Here is a 15,220-nt window from a genome sequence, read left to right as displayed (position 1 = left end):
TCCAGGTATGGTTTCTTGTGATCTTTGGGTGGTCGTGATCTAAGACTTGAGGAAGGGTCTCCCGAGTATGGGGGTCTTCACACTCAGTAACTCTTTCTACTCAAAGATAGCCCTCAGAGGGCCCAGAGAGGTGACCCTGGTTTAAAGTATGCCCTACTTTGGCAGAGGACCTTGGTTCAGTTCCCAGCACCCTTGAGGTGGCTTGTGACTGCCTGTTAATCCAGTTCCAGGGATCTTACACGCTCTTCGTGCTGACTGCCTGTCAATCCAGTTCTGGGGATCTTACACGCTCTTTGTGCCTCTTCAGGCTCTTGCACACACGTGGTACACAAATACTCGAGCTCATACACATAAATAATAAAAAAATCCTTTTTTTCTCAATAATTTTTTTTTTTAAAGATACCTGTTAGTCTTCCTAGACCTCCTTTTTTCCAAACCAAAACAGCTTCAGAGGTATCATTAGCCGTACCCCCAGTATGACAGTCACTTTCTGTCAATATTCTCTTCTGTGAAATGAAAGGAAGAATAGAGCATCCTCATAGAGATGGTATGGGGACTAAACAGGAAAACAATGAGCTTTACACAGTGCCTGGCACATGCTAGACATGTGCTGTCCATTTACTGTGCAGTGTGTGTACGTGAGCAGAGTTGGAGTCCCCCTGTCCTGGTGCTGGCTCACCACGGATCAAAGCTTCTGTCTATGTCAGTGCATGAGATTCAGCCTTCACTCCAGGGTAGCCTTGCTGAATAGATTAAGTAAGTGTGAAGAGGGAAGCATATGACACTCTTAGAAGAAAGGATGGAGAGGCTACATGGGGGAAGGGCTGTTCCTTCTGAGATCTGTACAGCCCTTTCACTTAGTCCTGTAGCTTTCGGTATGGAAACTATGTAACAAGTCTAAAAAATAAGTAGATGGTGAAGATGTGTTTTTAAATCTAGGTTCATCACCTATTTAAAAAAAAAAAAAAAAGTAAGTTGAGATGCAAAAGAGCAAAGAGTAGCTTTGACCTTAAGAATGTGTGAGGTCATTTGTCGGCTTTCCAGGTTGACAGTTGTGACAGCTGCAGGAATGTAAGTGACATGTATTGTTCGGAATGGGAGCATTCCGAAAATGCCCCGTGAAGAGGGGCAGTAATAAAAAACATGAAACTTAAAGAGATGTTCAGAAGGAACAGGGGAAGGTGAGGGTAGCAAGGAAGCCTGGTCTGAGCAGCCTTGCTTTGTGTTCCTGTAATGAAACACAGGAGAGCTACTGAAAATTGGGTCAAGAAGACTGTTGGATAAGCTGGTCGTATGTGCTGTTTTGCTTGATGATGTGTAGTTGAAACATTATCGATAGGACAAAAGTCACCTCACGTAGTTAAACATGCAGGTCTCACTTTGGGTGTAGAGTTTCAGTGGCCTTGCCTAAGATGCCAGTGACACTAGAGTTGATAAAGCTCCCAAGAGATAAGCAGACACACCACCAGTAAAGTTTGGGTATTTTTGGTCCTCGGGATTGAACACAATTTTGCACACGCTAACCAGGTACTCTACCGCTGAGCTACACCTCCGAGCCACAAATTAAATTAAAAGAAAATGTTTTGAGACAGTGCCTGATGGTGTAGTCCTAGCCAACCTTGAACTACTAATTCTTCTGCTTTAACTTCCTGAGTCCTGAGATTACAGATGTGTATGAGCACACCTAACTGCAAACATTCTTAAAGAATTGACTTACTATGTGGAAAGACTGAAAACTTATATAGTGATTGAATCACAGTTCAAATAACAATAGAACGTATTAGGGGAAAGAATTTCCACTCCATTAAAAACAAACAAACAAACAGAACTGTCCCTCCAAACAGCCTGAAATTTATCATAGCACTTCCTGCCATATTCACCTTGTTCCAGAAGTGCTAGACAACCCATTTAGATAATTTAAAATATCAGAAAAGCAAAGATGAAAGTATTGTTCAGGCAGAAGAAATGACTGTGCAGAAAGACTACCCAAAACACTCCTGTAGACCTCAAGAGAGTCTAGTAATATGAGGATTAAATTTCTATACACAAGAGTCCTTGCTCTTTTACATACACTTGACAACTCTTTTGAAAGTATAATGGAAAATATTCATTTCCCATTTTAGCAAAATAACTGTCTAAAAATAAAACTAACACATGGTAGGTATATAAGAACTACTGAGGAGATCAGGGAAATGCTTCTGTGAGATGCTGAATCAGACTTCCATGAATCCATGCGCCTGCTCAAAGAAAGGTGTTGAGATGTTCTGAACTGATTAACAACTACCATAGGATCTCCAGGAAAAATACCACCAGCATTGAGAGAAAGGCATGCAAACTCACGTTTATACAGAACACAACTACAGAGGTGAAGGTAAACTTGGAAAAAGAAGGGTGGTAAGGCAGGTGTGGCAATACCAAATAATCACTGTGCTTAACAGGATCATTATAACCATGGGGCATGGCTCAGTACCGTAGTTAAGAGCACTTGTTGCTCTTCCCGAGGATCTTAGATCCAATTCCTGGCACTCACATAGAGGTTCACAACCATTCATGACTCCGTTTCCAGGCGATCTGATGCTCCCTTCAGTCCTCTTTAAGCCCACCGCATGCAAGTGATGCACAGACATGCATCCATGGAGAATATGTATAGGCTTAAAAATATAAATAATTTAAAAAGAATAAAATTATAAAATGATAAAAGATACACAGGCTACCTGTGTTTAAAAGCAGTGGGAAAGAACAATGCACAATAGAGGAGAATTTCAAATCCACAAGGGGAAATCGGATTAGAAATGGGGACAACTGATCATCTATTCGGTGCATGCACTCCCCCAACCCCCGTGTGTGTGTGTGTGTGTGTGTGTGTGTGTGTGTGTGTCTGTCTGTCTGTCTGTCTGTCTGTCTGAATTTAAAGTTGATGAAAGTTTTAACCAAAATTCCATGAAGAAAAAATCATAAATGAAAAAAACCCGTTACCCAGAAATGTTTAAATGTGTGCACACACTCACGTCCTCTAGTCTTTGCAGTGATGAAGGGAAATCAGGAAACGCGGTGGGCATCAGCACTCTCTCATGAATACTGAGGTGTTTCAGGCCAACCGTTCTCCCACTCAGGCACACATTACAAGGGAGGTGCAACGACATCCAGGTCTCCCTGTCTTACTGGGCTCCCTAAGGTGATATTAGAGGGAGCTATACCCAGATGGAACCCAGACAAAGCCCTTAGATCAGCACTGGTAATGTCGTTGTCCCTTCTCTATGATTAAGGCAGCATAGAACCCTGTTACCTAGATGCTTGGGAAAGCACAGCACACAGGAAGAGATGGTGTCCTAGGCCAGGCACTGGGTCTGCAACCACTGATCCAGTACAGACAGCTGCTGAGGAGTCATACAGTCCCTGAGAGAACCTGTGCAGCCTGACAGGACTTCCCCTTCCCAGGTCACAGGCTCTCTCTCCCTTTGAGCAACTTCTGAGGATCAGCCCTCCCTCCACTCATATCCCACACGACCTGGCACTCAAGGCTCAGAACAACTAAAGGTTTTCTTTAAAAACCCTTTCTCCCCCTGCCATTTCTTAACAAGCAAACAAAAAACTTTTGATGTGTTATTTCTATGGACATACCATCAAAAGCAACAGAAAATGAGATTATCTTTTCCTCAGACATATCCTATTAGAGGTATGAGGAAGGCTTACTCTGTGTCTTTCTGGAGTGAGGAAGACAACGGGTGATGAATAATATGTGTATAGCATAGATATGTACATAGAAGAATCCAAGCGCTTACATCCTGACAAGAATATTTGCATATGTCAATAAACTAACAGAGAATTCGATGAATTTACAAATTAGAGAATAGATTACCTCAATCCACTAAGCACAGGAAAAGATAGGCCAAGTAGTAAGATGCCTTTTTTTTTCCCACCTGTGTTGATAAGACCAAGATGTTAATGATTCTGTATATTGATGAGGATGCAGGGGACCAACCAATACTCCTGGACAAACACACTATGTAGAAATGTAAAATATCATAAACTATTTGGAAAACAATTTATCCATAACTACCAAAATTTCAAGTTGTACACATTGTTGTGAAGAATTTCCTAACTAAGATGTAACCTATATTTTCATATGTGTTCAAAGGTGCATGTCTGGAGACCACCCAAATATCCAACAATAGCCTATGTGTTAGTGAATCCTCAGACACTTACATATATTAAAGCAGAGTCATTGAAAAGGAGTCATTAAGGTTGGAGAGATGGCTGAGCAGGTGAAGGTACTTACCACCAAGCCTGACTACCTGAGTGTGATCCCTAGAACCCACGTCCCAGAAAGAGAGAAAGGACCTACTGTGGCAACTAGTCCTCTGACCACACTTGTGTGCATACACACACACCCATGTATGTGCCCACATGTGCAGAAAGAGAGAGAGAGAGAGAGAGAGAGAGAGAGAGAGAGAGAGAGAGAGAGAGAGAGAGAGGTTGGCATGTTACATCAGCATGATATAAAACATTTCTAGATGTGTCATGCACCCCTGTGTGAGTTTAGAACATTCCTGGAAGGAACATTTCCTATAGATGAAAGTCTAATGCTAGACAAGGAGTCTCCTTCACCCATGCCCTGTTGAGTCCGAATTTGTTTATGTGGACAGGCAATACCTTTTCCAGGAACTAACTCAGCTTGGCAAGGTATGTAAAGATCTCTGGTTGTGAGGAGGGTAGCCAGGTATCATGAGTCCCTGCAATAGCACAGAACCAATAATGTCCACACCACCAATAATATATAGCAACCAAGAATGCCAGAGTGAAATCTAATGAAGACTCAGAGGGCATAAAAAGCTTTTTGTCTATTTTCCATTGCTATAACGGAGTACAGTGGCTGGGTATTTCTAAAGAAAAATGTTCCAGGGGTTGGGAAGTCCTACAGCATGGTGTTCACGAATGATGAGGGCCTTCTTGCTGTATCCTAGCATTAGCATTGTGGAGAGCATTAGAGGGGACATCTACCTACTGTGCTAGTTGGCATTTGTCTTCTATTAAATCCACTAATGTAATTTGAGGAGCCCACCTTCATGGCCTCCTGCATTCCAGATCACATCTCAAAGGTCTTCTCTCTGAATGTGTTACGTGAAACTTTGGAGACTGTCTCAATATGAGTTTTAAAGTGTGCGTGGTGGGAGGGGCATTCAAAGGGTAAAATTGGGGGCAGAACAAGATAAACACCACCAAAGGAGGCAATTGGGTAAATCATAGTTTTCAGGGTGGCTGGTTTCTTTTACATGCCAGTGTCGTGGAGCATTAATCTATAGTCAGTCCCATATACCTGTGAGGTTTCATGCCCATGAATACTAGCAGCCTCAGACTAACAATACTCAAGGGCTGGAGCAGGAATTGGCCCTGTGTATAACATGCAGCAATTCCATTATTAACAGTACAGTGTAATAGTTATGGACATACACTGTGCACTGTGCTTGTTATTAAGGTATTAGAAAGAGATTTGAGGGCTACGGGGAGGAAATCTGCAGGTTATGTAAAAGCTCCTATGCCATCTCGTAAGAGGGAGTTGAACACGACACAACCCCTTAACCACCTGCTTGGGAAATGATGCTGACCCAGGAGAGGTTCCGTGAGAACAACTGTCGGAATTGGAACATGAATAAGGAATCAAAATTAATTCTAGCAATGTGTTGGAATTGGAACATGAATAAGGAATCAAAATTAATTCTAGCAATGCAGTAACATATTCTTAACTTTTTGGAGAAAGAAAATTAAGATATGTACTAAATGTTAAAATCTTCTTTATAATTTACCTTAAGTATTTTAGCATACAAAGTGCCTTTTTCCAGGCAAGATTTCCACATATTCTGATTTGGTAGGAAGAAATCAACAAGAGGTAATTGTTAACACCCCCCAACCCCCAACACACACACACACACACAAGACTGATGATCAGTGAAACTAAGAAAAACTGGTTTGAGCCAGCTCTTTCCAGTTCTGCAGTAGGTATTTGCTGTCCTAGAGAGTTATCAAGAAGAGCAGATGGCCCTCTGATAAACCCTCCTGTGAGGAAAAGTGCAAATGCAAACCAGCAAATAGTTGGCAGAGAAAGGATCGAAGAACCAAAGGGACACCAGGGGGTGGAAGCCAGCGAGGGGTGAAGTTCAGCTGGAAAAACAATTCCTGCTTTGCCAGGGTCACAGCCACCGTGGCCTGACACCTTCTGCAAAATCACAAGCCGCGTGTTAGGAAACCCGTTCTGGCTGGACAGCCAGCTACCTTGAAGACGGGCCCATAACTCTGTTTAATCAATAATGAAAAGAGGAGTTTTGGAAGAGCACACACGTCTGCCTGACCTTGGGCTTTGTCTAGTACCTTCGGGAGGTCAGGGAAGGCTGACCGCAGAATCCTGGCCAGCACATTTCAGACCTGGCCTTTGTTATCTGCATAGTGCAGAGTGACGAGTAGAGGAGCTTGTGACAAGTGATGGGGCGACACCATATTGTGTGGCTCAGTGTTGAGGATATTGTGTTAATCCCACTGGATGAGAATAACACCACTACCACAAAGTATGAGCCAAACTGGAATCAAGCTTAATTCTTTTTTCTTTTCTTTTTTTTTTTTTTTTTTTTTTTTTTTTGGTTTTTCAAGACAGGGTTTCTCTATGTAGTCCTGGCTGTCCTGGAACTCACTCTGTAGACCAGGCTGGCCTCGAACTCAGAAATCCGCCTGCCTCTGCCTCCCAAATTCTGGGATTAAAGGCGCGCGCCACCCCACGAGACGTGGGGAAACGGGAGAGCAGAACTCGAACCCGCGCACCAACAGACGGTGCGCCCTCTGCGGGCGGGCGCCTTAAGGGCCGAGCCACCGGCGGTTCGCTAAGCTTAATTCTTAATAGGGTACACCCAAGAGCTGGCCAACAGTTTCCTCCTAAATCAACTTAAAGAGATCACCCCTGAGTCCATTTCTTGGGCCCCCTTTAAGGAGTAAAATCACAAGGACTTGCAAAGCAGGTTTACAGAAGAAAGTCAATGGGGCCATAAGGAAGTACAGAAAAATCTCAAAAAACATTTTTGCCATGCAATTAAGGAGGGTGACTAGGGAGGGTGGGGGGAGGTAAGGGGGTGCCAGGACGTTCTCAAAGATCATGGTTTCGAGCAGACAAGCCTCCAGGAAACAACCTTAAAAACAGCAACTCAGCTCTTCTAGTGACTGGAAACTCACTTTTAACAATATAGCACAAAGGCTCCTGCCTTCAAAATGGAGACAGGCAGTGTCCTTAACTGCTAGTTGATGGGTGGAGGGTATCAGGAGTGTCAGGCTGAACAAGTGGGATGGACCAGTGGGAGGAAGGCCCAGGACAGAGTAGATGAGAAAGCATTAAGGTAGAGGAAAGAGTTGGGACTCAAGATGAGCAATTAAAAAAAAAAACACAGGTACCTCTAAAACTGCAACCTTACTACTTAAAATATGGTTTAAAATGTGGGGACTGTTTTGTGTGTTGGTGACTTTGTTTGGCTGGTTCTGTGCACGTGTGTGCCTGCACCTGCATGGAGTATAAGCATCTGTTCCTGTGGGTGTGTGGAAATGCTGTGGGTAAGGCAGAGATCAGAGTCTCATGTCTTCCTCTACTGGAAAACAGGGCCTCGTCAGTCAAAATGGCTGGCCAACGTGTCCCAAGGACATATCTGTCTCCCCACCTCACATACACACTGTCAGATCCCAATCCCTGCCCCCAGCACTGAAAAAAAAAAAAAAAAAAAAAAAAAGACTGACCGACCTTCCTTTCTTCCTTCCTTCCTTCCTTCCTTCCTTGTGCCCTTCCCCCCACCATGGGCAGGCCTGAGAGACCTTGTTTACCACAACACGACCAAGTGATAGGATCTAGGTGGAGTTACCCACCTTGGCTGCCCAGAACACAGAAGCAGAACCGCCCCTGGGCTTGCCTTGAGACATCTCTGGCCGTGACCTGGAACGGACTATGGATTATCCCACCCATCTGAAACCAGGAGGGGTTGTGGGTTGGGTCTTCCCCTTTAAATTGAGAGCTGAACATTAAAGCTTTGAGCCTTGATCAGAGAATTTTATCTTGGCTTCATCTCTTCTCGCCCTCCGTCCCCTTTCATTCCCAGCCCCCCTTTCAGGTGAACCCAGTTGACTTGTGGCCGCAGGCGGCTACACTTCCTACCCTCTCTTCTCCCTTTTCTTCTTCTCTTCCTCCTTCTTCATTCCTCCTCCTCCTCTTCTTCCTTCTTAGTTCTGAGGATCAACCCCTGGGTCTTGTGCATTGCTACCTACCTGGCCAAGCCTTGAGCTTTATAATGGAAGGACTTTTGTTTAAGTTGTCCGTGGGGGTTAGGGGTAAGGGTGTGGTAGGGGCTGGTAGGAAGCATTACTTGGCATTCCAAGCAGTCCCTCTGAAAGTTCTGGCCCCTGTCAAACCTTACCAAAGGAAATGGAGGGAAAAGGCTGTGATCTGCATTGTGGGCTCAGTCTTTAAAAAGAGCAAGAGAGGAGTTTGGCATCTTCACTGGTTTCACTGTGACCACTGGCTTCCAGCTTTACACCCAGAGGGAAGAGCATGAAGAATATTAATGCGGTTGTCTACATGGCTAGGAGTGTCTGCTATAGGGGAGCTAAGGATTCCAAGTGGGTGCTCTGCAGGGAACAGACCATGTCTGTCCCTTGGCACTACGTCTGCCCTTTGGCTCTACCACCTCCAGCCAGGTGCCTTGGACAAGGGACAAGCTTTGGCAAGCTGCTCATTTCTCACCCTTAGGAATAAGAACTGCACCAACCCACACGGCCACAGAGAGGATTCCACGGTGTAAACCAGGATGGCTCCTTATTTATACAGGCACAGCTACTCATGACATTTTCCCAGATCCAATGTCAAATCTAAAGCAATTTGGGTTCTTAGAGACCCCACTGTGCCTTGTGAAGTACAGGATTGTTTTCAGATCTGAACATAAGATTTTTTTTTAATGAATAAATGACTGGTTTTTGTTTGTTGTTTTGTTTTTCACTTTTGTTTGTTATTGTTGTTGTTGTTGCTTAGGCAATAAAGATTTATTTAGATCCAATGTCCTCTGCGGCTAGCAAACAGAACTCACTACAACTAGTTTAAGTCAGGATACGTTTATTTGGAAGCACATAGCTGCTGCTGCCAGGTGTGTCCCCTTTTTAAACACTGGACGTGAGTCTTCTCCTACAGGCTATCCTCCTCAGCTCCCACCAGACCAGGCTACTCCCATCTCATTTTATCCCATGGTTTGCCTCTTATTCAGTCTTAAATTTGTGCCTCTGGTTCCTAAGTCAAAGACCCAAGACTTCCCAGACGTTAGGAAATCTGGGAAACTGTATTTGGGGCCTTAGGAAGGTTGCACTCTCAGAACTGTCCTAAGACACAAAAATCTGACAGACAGACATCATGACCACATGGAGATTCAGAAATCAGATATTCAGGCTAAGGCAGTTGTGTGACACATACCAGTAGTCCTAGCTCTTAGGAGGTAGAAGCGGGAGGATCAGAAATTCATCTATACAAGGAGTTTGAGGCTAACTTGGGATACATGAAACCCTATCCCACATACCAAAAAAGTTCAAGCAGGAAATGGTGGTAAATCTCTGTAATCTCAGCACACTGGAAGCTGAGTCAGGAAATTCACAAATATCAGGCCAGCTTGGGTTTCAAGTGAGGTGAAACTGTCTCAAGTCTTTCTTTCCAATTAACTAAAAATACCTCTGTGATACTATTATATTAGCGTCTAATCATTTATGAGATATATCATATTTAATATATAATTATGGTTACAAGCTGAGATACAATTTAGAGATAATGGCTACAATTAGGAGGGGGAAAAAAAAGCCAGGAGAAAAATTCATTAAATTTCTCAGAAATGTTAGAGACTATAGGATTTGATTTAAAAAAAAAAAAAAAAAAAGAGTATTTACATTCAATTATTGGACCTGCTCAATTTTTTTTTCTAGATTTTCTTTCAGATTAAATACCAAAATAGGTATATAGCATTTAAAAGCCCAGTGGGGCTCTTTTTGCTGGTTCAACTTCATTAATACGAATGTGAGAAAACAGAGGCTCAGAGGCTCAGAGAAAGGTTTGCTCAAGCTCAGTGCTGGAGGCCTAGCCAGTCATTGTTTTTCCCATTGAATTTTCCCCCCAAGCCTCTACAACACAGCTATCAGGCAGGATGTTTGGCTCAAATGGGCCCAAGCCTCATTCCCTCCAATATCTACCTAGAAAGGTTACTCTGGCTTGCTGTGTTCTGTCCCCTAAGACCTGACAAAGAACCAGTACCACAGAGACAATAATGTAAAAACTTGCGTCTTTTTTCTCCATGTGTAGAAAAGCTCACAGGGTCAAACAGGAAGTCTGGCCTCCCACAATCCCCCCATGAGCTCCAGCTCAAGACCTAAAGAGGCACACTGTCTCTTTGCTGCCCTGGGGACCAAAACAGTGATCACAATGGACCCTCGAGAGACACTCAGAGCATGCCCAGATCATGGTAGTTATTAGTCTCAGTCACCAGTCCCAACGTCAGGGCCCAGCCTTCTCCCTAAACCCCACCTTCGCCCCACCCTGGGGGCCAAGATTTCAGGCTGTAAGATGACGTTGGGGACACATAAGCATTCAGATCACAACGGAAAGTGACTGGATTCCTAACCTACACAGAGACCTCTTACTCTGGGGTGAAGTAAGACAGAGTAGATGGGTCGGCATGTCCCAGGGAGACCATTGGCCTGAGCTTTAAGGGATGAACAAGAAAGCCCGACAAGAGGCTGGTTCCACGTAGAAGTCCAGAGCAGCACAGTTTTGGCTTCTCTCCCAACATTGTAGAGTCTGATGTGAGCACCGGCTTCTATTATAATCCAACTTTGGTGACATTTTAAAAGCAGAGTGGCATCTCTAGGTCTCTGTCACGCCCTGAGGTATAAAGGCAGACATGGGAAACTCAACACAGAAAGCAAGACTAGAGTCTTTGTCTTATATCAGAAGGAAATAGCGCTGGCTGGGTAAAGCCTTCTAAATGGGTGTTTAACTTCTCTGGAGCTTGTCCAGAACATAGTGACCAGTGTTGGGGCAAAGGGAAGGGGAAGAGAAAAGTATGTCCTCAAAGGAGAAAGAGGAAAGAAGTGGCCAGGGGTGGAATAGATGCCTTAAGCCTCGCTGAGTGAGAGACTATTCCTATGCTAGGCACGTCCTGACAAATTTCATTTGAATCACTCAGCAAGTATTATTGACAGCCAGGCGTGGGCTGTATTTTCATCTAACAATTATTATCTGCTTATACCTAGAGAATGGTGCTATGGTACATTAATAACCAATACATAAAAAATAAGCACAAAATTAAATGTATTAGAAATCCCACACCCTGGGTTCTGTACATTAATATCTTATTTAGTGGGTGAAACAGTTTCTTCTCTCATCTATATCTGGAAGCTTCCTTAAGTAGGTGCAAACAGAAATGAGAGACAGAGACAGTCAGAGAGAGCCCAAACCTAGCCCCAAGAGCAATTCCACTAGTATAAATACTCCCTCAAAAACATGTATAAGAATGTTTATGGTGACCAGGCAGTGGTGGCGCGTGCCTTTAATCCTAGCACCCAAGCGGCAGAGGCAGGCAGTTCTCTATGAATTCAAGGCCAGCCTGCTGCCCCAAAAGAGGATTCTCAGAGATTATCACAGAGAAGGACATGGAAGGTCACACAGTCTGGCTGAAAAGCAACATTATCATATGGACTGGGCCTAGTCCTGCTGCTGACTGACTCAGAGTAAGACTAGGAATCTCACCTACTATGCTAATAGCTTTTTTTGTCTGAGAAAAAAAAAGAGTGTGGCTTTTGATAAAGAGTGGTGGCTGGAGCTGGAGGGGTGGGGCCCGAAAGGAGACAGGGACGGACAGAAGATAAGTAGCTGAGGGACTGCCCCAGTAACAGGCTAAGGCCTTATTTTATACACATGTCTCCATGTCTTCATTATTGAACCCCAAGCAGGACCCCCAAAAGGTCCTGCAATAGGTGTGTGCTTTTGTGCCTAGCCAGCCTTCCTGTAGTTTTGGGTTTCAGCAGACAGTGGGCAGTGACAATATTGGTTCTCGGGAATGTATTACTACTTTCATAACTCAGCAGAGGGCTGCATTCCTAGCAAAAATCTTAAAGGTGACTCAGGTTACATACCAGTCTATCCCAGAGCAATTCTTTACCTAGGCACAACTCTTAACAGCTCTCTCTTAAAACCCCTCCCAATTCCTCTTTAGATGCAGTAGACTAAGAAATAGAAATGAGAGAGTGAGTCGGGCAGTGGTGGCGCACGCCTTTAATCCCAGCACTTGGGAGGCAGAGACAGGCAGATATCTGAGTTTGAGGCCAGCCTGGTCTACAGAGAGAGTTCCAGGACAGCCAGGACTTCACAGAGAAACTCTGTCTAGAAAAACCAAAAAAAAAAAAGAAAAAAAAAAAAAAAAAAAAAAAAAAAGAAAGAAAGAAAGAAAGAAAGAAAGAAATGAGAGAGTGGTGTGTGTGTGTACATGTGTGTGTATACATGTGTGTGATAACCACACCCATATGTAGCATGTGCACCTACACACACATTAACACACACACAATTGGTTTCAAACTCCCCCATGGAGAGACCAAGTCATGGGCTTTTTCCTGGGCTATGAGTCTCCAAATCAGGTGCTACACATTCAGGGTGCTTTAGGCTTCATTCCAACCTGTTCTTCCATCACCAAAAAAAAAAAAAAAAAAAAAAAAAAAAAAAAAAAAAAAGCAGATAACAGACGAAGGCAGAAAGTTTGAGTTCAGTAGTGTGAACTGGTGTGTGTGTGGGGGGGTAGAGCAAGAAGAGAGAGAGGGAGAGAGAGAGAGAGAAAGAGAGAGAGAGAGAGAGAGAGAGAGAGAGAGAGAGACTGCACTGTGAAGTTAATGCAGAAATTGACCTCTGCTCTCCACAAGCACAAGCATATGCACGCACACACACACACACACACACACACACACACACACACACATCTTCAGCAGAGGCTGAAAATCACACCAATCAGATGTATGTAGCACACTGGGCATGGTGCAGATGGCCCATAGGAAAGGGTGAATGCCCTACACAAAGGAATTAGTTTCTTTTTTTAATAAACACTGGCTTTGCCAAAAGAAACATGGACATTGGCTACAGTTCTATGTCGCCAGTTTGCAAAGAGCTCTACACAGGTGTCAAATGTTATTAAACCCAGTGTTAAAATACAAAGCATCTTCAATAGTTTAAAGCTCATGTTTTATAATAATAATTAATAACAATAATAAAGATCTGAGGAACATCAGTTTCCCATTTAATTGCTTTATTTATTCAGTCATTCCTTTATTTCTCTAAGAGGTGCTTGAGGTCACATCCAGAGCTTTGTGCATGCGAGGCAAGTACTATACCACTGAGCTCCAGCTCAGCCCCAACTCCATCTCAAAGGAAATCCCAACTGAACAGGAGGTGAAGGCCCCACCTTTCACATCTACATATTGATAAAAAGGTCATTAACATTGATGGGCAATATCGTCTATTTCCTCTTTGGGGAACACGAAGGAGGAGGTACCTTTTACCTCTAGCTCCATGCAAGATGTCTCCAATCCTGCCTTACAGGGCTTCATGTTTGCCAAGTGGGATTTAGTAAATGCTCCCAAGGTTCTGGGCAGATCAAAGCCAGAACAATAATCACTCTTTTGAGGTTTTGAAACTCAGGGGCTAAATTTCCAGATGGAATCCCCCTCTTTCCCTTGGGATTTATTTTTAACCCTGAACATTCTGCACTAGGTGAGGATGTCAGCCATGTGACCTTCCTCGTCTTGTTGTGCGGGGCAGAGATCAAAGAACACAGGCATTTTCCCAAGACCTGCTTAGTAGTACACAGCATGCTGCAATGGACTTAGTGCGGAGATCTGCTGATTTTAAGAGTTCTTCCTATCTGCCTGTCTCGGGATGCCTGTAGGGGAGCCACTGCACGGCCTTGTGGAGAAATAAATCACACTCTGGGGGAGACACATCTGAGGCCTGGGCATAGCAAGCGCTCAGCAAACTGTGGGCTTAGTATCCAACATGGAAATAACAGGGGGTGATGTTTCACTAGACCTAGTTTAGGGGTGGAAGAACAGGTAGGAGGCTGAGGAAAGATAAAAATCCTTCAACAGCTGCCTTTAAATCATGTGGGGAAAGTAGGAGTCAGCGAGCATTCAGAGAACAAAGGATCCCCACGTTCAAATATAAATTTGAATAAACGTGCTTATTCTGAAATAGGCATAGCATTTCACCAGAATGACGTGGGCTGATCAGAGTAGTTACCTTCTGGGCTAGGAGAGATGGCTCAGCAGGAAAGAGCACCTCCTGCTTTTCCAGAGGACCTGACTTGGGTTCTCAGCAGTCTACATCCAGATGCTAAAACTCCAGGGGATCTGATGTCATCAGTTCTTCATGGTCACCTGCACTTGTGTGCACACCTACAAGCACATATACATAATTCAAAGTCTTTTTTTTTTTTTTAAAGATGGTTGTCTCCAGAGCAAGGACTTGCATTTGCAATAGCAGCTAGGACAATCTTTTTTTTTTAATTGCCATATGTTTATATTATTTATTAAAACTTCATAATTTGTTTTCAGTTTAAAGCTACTGGGTTTTATTTGTTTGTGCATTGCGATTTTGTCTGCACTATGTCTGTGTGAGGGCATCAGATCCCCTGGAACTGGAGTTGCAGATAGCTGTGAGCTGCCAGGTGGGTGCTGGGTCCTCTGGAATAACAGCCAGTGCTCTTAACCATTGAGCTATCTCTCCAGTCCAAAGCTACTAGTTTAAAAACCCCACTGTTTTGCAGGATCTGAATGAGTGGATAAAGCCCTCTAGTGCCTGGAGACTGCAGTACACTGCACCAATATTGGCAATTACTGCTATAGCCAATAAGGGCATTAACTAACAAAACTATTACCGACTTAGCTTCTCCAGAACATTAGTGTTGGAAGACATGGACCCTGCCAAGGATGACATCAATGTACCGTTAATGTACCTCATTCTTCCTGACTCCTGATAGTGTATAAGGTTGTAGGATGGGGGTGGCAGGGAGGGGCAGAAAATATTGTCTGTCACCTGAATTAATTTCAATATATCTTTTCCCTTTTTTTCCCTCATTTTTAAATTTTTACATATTTATCAGAGGGAAAATGGACTTTTAAAAAAGCT

Source organism: Arvicanthis niloticus, chromosome 29 (genome assembly GCF_011762505.2).
Source record: "Arvicanthis niloticus isolate mArvNil1 chromosome 29, mArvNil1.pat.X, whole genome shotgun sequence".
NCBI classification, from domain to species: Eukaryota; Metazoa; Chordata; class Mammalia; order Rodentia; family Muridae; genus Arvicanthis; species Arvicanthis niloticus.
Note: the sequence above shows the minus strand (reverse complement) of the source record.